At 44.5% G+C, this 6000-nt stretch overlaps 1 long non-coding RNA gene across 4 annotated transcripts in view; it reads right to left on the bottom strand.

Moving 5' to 3' along the window:
• Positions 1 to 3082: 3082 nt before the first annotated feature.
• The window catches only part of LOC102985548 (uncharacterized), a 28431-nt gene continuing 25513 nt past the window's right edge, over positions 3083 to 6000 (bottom strand). For all 4 annotated transcript variants that reach the window (XR_008619373.1, XR_008619372.1, XR_448337.4 and 1 more), the window contains one exon: positions 3083 to 5430. This is a non-coding gene — a long non-coding RNA (uncharacterized lncRNA). The remainder of the gene's footprint in view (positions 5431 to 6000) is intronic.

Genomic DNA, 6000 nt, shown 5'->3' with positions numbered 1-6000 from the left:
CTTATCCGTTCTTCTGCCTCAGTTATTCTGCTATTGATTCCTTGTAGTGTAGTTTTCAATTCAGTTATTGTATTGTTCATCTCTGTTGGTTCTTTAATTCTTCTAGATCCTAAACATTTCCTGCATCTTCTTGATCTTTGCCTCCATCCTTTTTCCGAGGTCCTGGATCATCTTCACTATCATTATCCTGAATTCTCTTTGTGGAAGACTGGGTCTCTTAGGCTGTCTTCATTTCTTTTCATTCTTTTTTCTTTATTCTTTATTCTTTTCCCTGGCAGAATTCCACCATTCTGTTTTCTGGGTCACTTATCCGTTCTTCTGCCTCAGTTATTCTGCTATTGATTCCTTGTAGTGTAGTTTTCAATTCAGTTATTGTATTGTTCATCTCTGTTGGTTCTTTAATTCTTCTAGATCCTAAACATTTCCTGCATCTTCTTGATCTTTGCCTCCATCCTTTTTCCGAGGTCCTGGATCATCTTCACTATCATTATCCTGAATTCTCTTTGTGGAAGACTGCCTATCTCCATTTCATTTAGTTGTTTTTCTGGGGTTTTATATTGTTCCTTCATCTGGTACATAGCTCTCTGACTTTTCATCTTGTCTATCTTTCTGTGATGTGGTTTTTGTTCCACAGGCTGCAGGATTGTAGTTCTTCTTGCTTCTGCTGTCTGCCCTCCGGTGGATGAAGCTATGTAAGGGGCTTGTGCAAGTTTCCTAATGGGAGGGACTGGTGGTGGGTAGAGCTGACTGTTGCTCTGGTGGGCAGAGCTCAGTAAAACTTTAATCTGCTTGACTGCTGATGGGTGGGGCTGGGTTCCCTCCCTGTTGGTTGTTTGGCCTGAGACAACCCAACACTGGAGCCCACCTGGGCTCTTTGGTGGGGCTAATGGCAGACTCTGGGAGGGCTCACGCCAAGAAATACTTCCGAGAACTTCTGCTGCCAGTGTTCTTGTCCCCACAGTGAGCCACAGCCACCCCCCTGCCTCTGCAGAGACCCTCCAACACTAGCAGGTAGGTCTGGTTCAGTCTCCCCAGGGGTCACTGCCTCTTCTCCTGGGTCCTGATGCGCACACTATTTTGTGTGTGCCCTCCAAGAGTGGAGTCTCTGTTTCCCCCAGTCCTGTCGAAGTCCTGCAATCAAATCCCAGTAGCCTTCAAAGTCTGATTCTCTAGGAATTCCTCCTCCCATTGCCAGACCCCCAGGTTGGGAACCTGATGTTGGGCTCAGAACCTTCACTCCAGTGGGTGGACTTCTGTGGTATATGTGTTCTCCAGTTTGTGAGTCACCTACCCAGCAGTTATGGGATTTGATTTTATTGTGATTGTGCCCCTCCTACCATCTCATTTGTGGCTTCTCCTTTGTCTTTTGATGTGGGATGTCTTTTTTGGTGAGTTCCAGTGTCTTCCTGTCAATCATTGTCCAGCAGCTAGTTGTGATTCTGGTGTTCTTGCAAGAGGGAGTGAGAGCACATCCTTCTACTCCACCATTTTGGTTCTTTCTCACAGTCCTAGATCACAGAGAGTGGTTTGCTTCTGTCTGAGGCCTCTCTCCTTGGCTTTCAGACAGCCGCCTTCTTGCTGAATCCTCACATGGCCTTTCCTCTGTGCATGTGCGCTCCTGTTCCCGACAATCCTGAATAGGAAAATTCTGAAATGAATAGAGTTAGGAAGTTGTCAAACAGTGATGGGTTTGAGTCCCAGCTGTACTATTTATGAGCTGATTGACTTTGGACAAGTTGCTTCTGTGAACTTCAGTTCTCTCCTGTGGGCAAGTGAGTTGACGGTGGCAGTGTAACATCAGTGCTGCCCAAGACAAATCCTGAGAGTCACGCTGGATTTCTCTAACAGCACATCAATCATCGAGTCCTGCTGATTCCTACACTGATTTCTTTAACTATTCCATTTCTTTCTTTCCCCCGATACTTTCCCATTCAGGCTGCTGTTCCTGCTGCTCTGGATCATGGTCATAGGTGACCTCACTTCTAGCCAAGTCGTCTTCAGAACTGGGACATCTCATGCTGTCATCCCACCAAAGAAAACCTTCTTACCAATCTCAGGATAAGTCCAAACTTCTTACCAGGCTCCCCAGGGTCTGCTGTCTACCTACCTCTCCAGCCTTGTTTCTCATCTTCCCGACCCACCACCTCCATCCCCATATCCTGTGCCTGGTCACCCAGGTCGTTTTAGTTCCTTCAGGAAGTCCTGCCTTCCCCAGGTCTGAGTTAGGACCCATCTAAGTGCTCCTACAGAACTCTGAGCTTCTTCTATTATAACCACAGGATGCACTGTAACTGCCTTTTACCTTACTATCCCCCACAGCAAGTGCCATAGGAGGGACCATCTTGATCTTGATCTTCATTGTATCTCCATCGCCAAGGATTGTGCTGGGCAATATGGTAGGCACTTCATTTCTTTTGAAATGTGAATGGATCTGTAAAATGATATGATATTGATATAGCAGGATTGTCACACAGAGTAAATGACATAAGTCTACACAGTGTCTGATATGCAGCAGCGACCTTTAATCAGTTTTTCCCCATCCCTGTTTCCCTTGTCTGCCTTTTTGATCTGCTTTTAAAATGGTAAAAACTGGAAGGGAAACAACCCAACAGAGAAGTGGGAAAAAGATTTGAAATAATTCTTCATAAAAGATGATACCTAAGTGGCAAATAAGCATTAAAAAAGTGCTCAATTTCATTAGCCATCAGGAAATACCAATTAAAACCACAATGTAATAATACCAACCTCACCTACCAGAATGGCTAAAATGAAAAGGACAGATAATAACAAATGTTAACAAGGATGTGTAACAACTAAAACTCTCATGGGTGTGCTCGTGGGTGTGCAAAACAGAACTACTTTGGAATAATGTTTGGGGGCATTGAGTAAAATGAACATATTCATACCCCATGACTCAGCATTTCCACTCCCAGATGTGTACCCAACAGAATTGTATCTGTATGTTCACCAAAGATATGCACTAGAATGTTCATAGCAAAGACTGGAAACAACCCAGATTTCCATCAACATCAGAATGGATAAACAAATTGTTTATTTACACAAAAAGAATACCACACAACAATTAAAATGAGCAACGTATGCACAACATCATGGGAGAATTTCACATGTCATGATAAGAAAAAAAGCAAGACACAAAAGCATACATGCTACATGATTTCATTCATATGAAGTTCAAGGACCGACAGAACAAATTATGGTGTTACAAGTCACAATAGTGGTTACCCTGGGGGAGATGGATTAATGACCAGAAGAGGACATAAATGGGATTTTGGGGGATTCTGGTAATTTTTTTTCTTGATTTACGTGGTGGTTATAGAAATTGTTCACTCTGTGAAAATTATTTTATTCACATATTATATGACAATAAGTCTGGGAACCTAGATTTTGGGAAGGTTTCTATCATTCCTTAAATGAAAAGAGTGGCTTGCTGTGCTAAACTGTTGGTAGGAACCATGTGGTTTTGCTTTCCTTCTGGGAGTATGTAATTCTGGTGCATGCTAGGCAGAGGGTGCCTATGTGACCTACCTCTACTAAAAGCCCTGGGCCCCTGAGGTCAGGCAGGCTTCCCTCGTAGGCAAGATTACATACCTGCTATCACAATTCATTGTTGGAAGAATTAAATGTGTTCACTGGGAGAGGACTCTTGGGAGCTTGGGCCTGGTTTCCTCTGGGCTTCACCCCATGCACCTTTTCCCTTTGCTGATTTTGCTTTGTGTCCTTCCACTGTAATAAACCTTAGCTGTGAGTACAACTATTAAATGGACGAAGGGGCAGGAGATGTTTTTGGGAAAATGAAGGACGAAGGGGCAGGAGATGTTGAACACTTGGTGTCAGGATGGCTCTGGAGATAGGGCTGGCATAAAACAGCAGTTGGGCTGCTGCCTCTTGTGAGAGGGAAAAGTTACCCACATAGTTTGAAAATGAGAGCTCAACTCCAGAAGAACAGGCTTGCAGCTGCCCTGGCTACTTGCTGGCTAATGAGAGGGGAAATCCAGCCTGAGAGATGCCTTTGCTTTTGTCCTCTCCTCCAGAGCCCAACTCTTCCAAAAGAGGAGCTTGCATAGGCTACAGAGGTTGACATTTGTAACGTTCTTTCCTCTAAGGGGGAGGGCAAATTGGTTCCCAGGAGTAAAGCTTTAGACCAACTAGAGGAAAAAATAAAGGAGGCAATGCAGCCAATTCTTCAGGCCCATATCCCCCTGGCATTCCAGCCAAGATTTCCTGGCAGCTGTAATGTTAACCATGTAAATGCTGAATTTACTGCATGGGATTTGAGTAAATTTGAAAAATGATAAAAAAGGGAAGGGGAAATTTTTTAAATGGCTTTTATTTTGTGGCTAAGGCATTCAGATGTATGGCAAAAATTGAAGAAAAGTGTTATTTTTGTAATTTCACAAATACTAGAGGGATCATCCCAATCAGGGAAATTGCAAAAAAATAAAAAGTATTAAACACAACTTCCTTGCTTTTTTGCCACTGATGAGTAAATTAGAATTTAAACTCTTTGGATATTAAGCAGAATAAGTCTCCATACTGATGATTTTCACTATGAGTTTTGCCTATTGGAGCCTCTGGCGTGCCAAAACTGGGTCCATTTGCCCAATGCCCAGCGCAAGCCACACGCTGAGACACCGAGGTTTGCAGTGGAGAAAGGGTTTATTCACCAGGCGGCCAAGCAAAGACATGGGAGAACAAGTCTCAAATCCGAGGGGCTGGGATATTCATGGGATAAAGAGGCAGGGTGGTCTGAGGTGTGGGGACAGACGACTGGAGGCAAGAAAAGGTGAAGTAAGCGGTGTTCTGCGCAGGCGTATCTGGCTTGTGTGCTCCTTCATCGGACGTGTGTTCAGAAAATGGTGGCTAGCATGATCTGAGGGTGGAGTTTTTGGCCTCTGATGTCAAAAGGTCATCCACTGGACACTCGCACAGGCCCAGTTGAATGGTCAGTGGTCTCTACTGGTTTGAACTGGACAAGACTTGCTCCATGTTCCTGGAAAACAACTTAAGCAACCAATTCTATAGCGATCCACACATCAGAGGTGTTCTCTATAGGGGTTGGTTAAAGGAGTCGTGATATATTGTCTAAGTTTCATGAAGCTTGGAGGAGATACATTTGAGAGAACAATTAAGGCGAGCTTAATCAATGAAGGCAGGTTACAGGATATTATTTACTACGCAAGTTATAGTTTAAGGGATCTAACTGATGGTTGCCCTTGGTTTCACTGGGAAAAGGCAATTGATATGAAAAGAGAAGCACTCACCAGTAGAAAACACACTTTGGAGATTTAAAAAGCAGTCTTTAGTAGCTAATGCCCACCTGTCATCATAACAGATCTTGTAAACGCTGACCCTAACAGGCTGATGATTTTCTTGTCTGCTGTGCAAATCCTGAGTGTATCAACTTGGACTCTAAGAATAAGACAGAAAGTGCTTAGGAAAGACTTGCTTATCCCTGGGCTTGGAACCCAGCCCTTTGGTCCACCAGTGTCAGACTTGTCTGCTGCCAAAGAAATGCTATTGGCCTTTTTGGAGTCCTAAATTCACTGATTCTAAAGGCCTGAGCCTAACTCTGAGTTGAAATCTGATATTCTCTGCTCTGGGTCTTTGTAGCCTCAGCTGGAGATGGGCTGAATGAAAAGCTGGACCTGAGCTCTGGGAACTCTGGGACCCATGTAGATAAAGGGCCCTAAACAATGAGAATGTCATGGATTCTGGCTGGACTGTCTGGGTCGCATACAAGGGTCCACAGGAAAGGGCTTAGGTTCAAGATGGGACCCTCTGAAAAGGAGCTCCTGATAGGCTCTGTGCTTCTGATACAGAGACTGATGGTATTCTGATGGCAGCTGCCAGATGGGGAGGGCACACCTCAGGGCCTGTAACCCCTCAGTCCCCTCCTGACAGATGGGGCTCTCAAGCCCCTCTCAGGGATGCTTCCCTGCTGTTCCCAGGTCAGCTCAGCTCAGCAGACACACCGATGGC

The sequence above is a fragment of the Physeter macrocephalus genome, chromosome 14 (genome assembly GCF_002837175.3).
Source record: "Physeter macrocephalus isolate SW-GA chromosome 14, ASM283717v5, whole genome shotgun sequence".
Classification (NCBI taxonomy): Eukaryota; Metazoa; Chordata; class Mammalia; order Artiodactyla; family Physeteridae; genus Physeter; species Physeter macrocephalus.
This window is presented reverse-complemented; position numbering and strand designations above follow the sequence as displayed.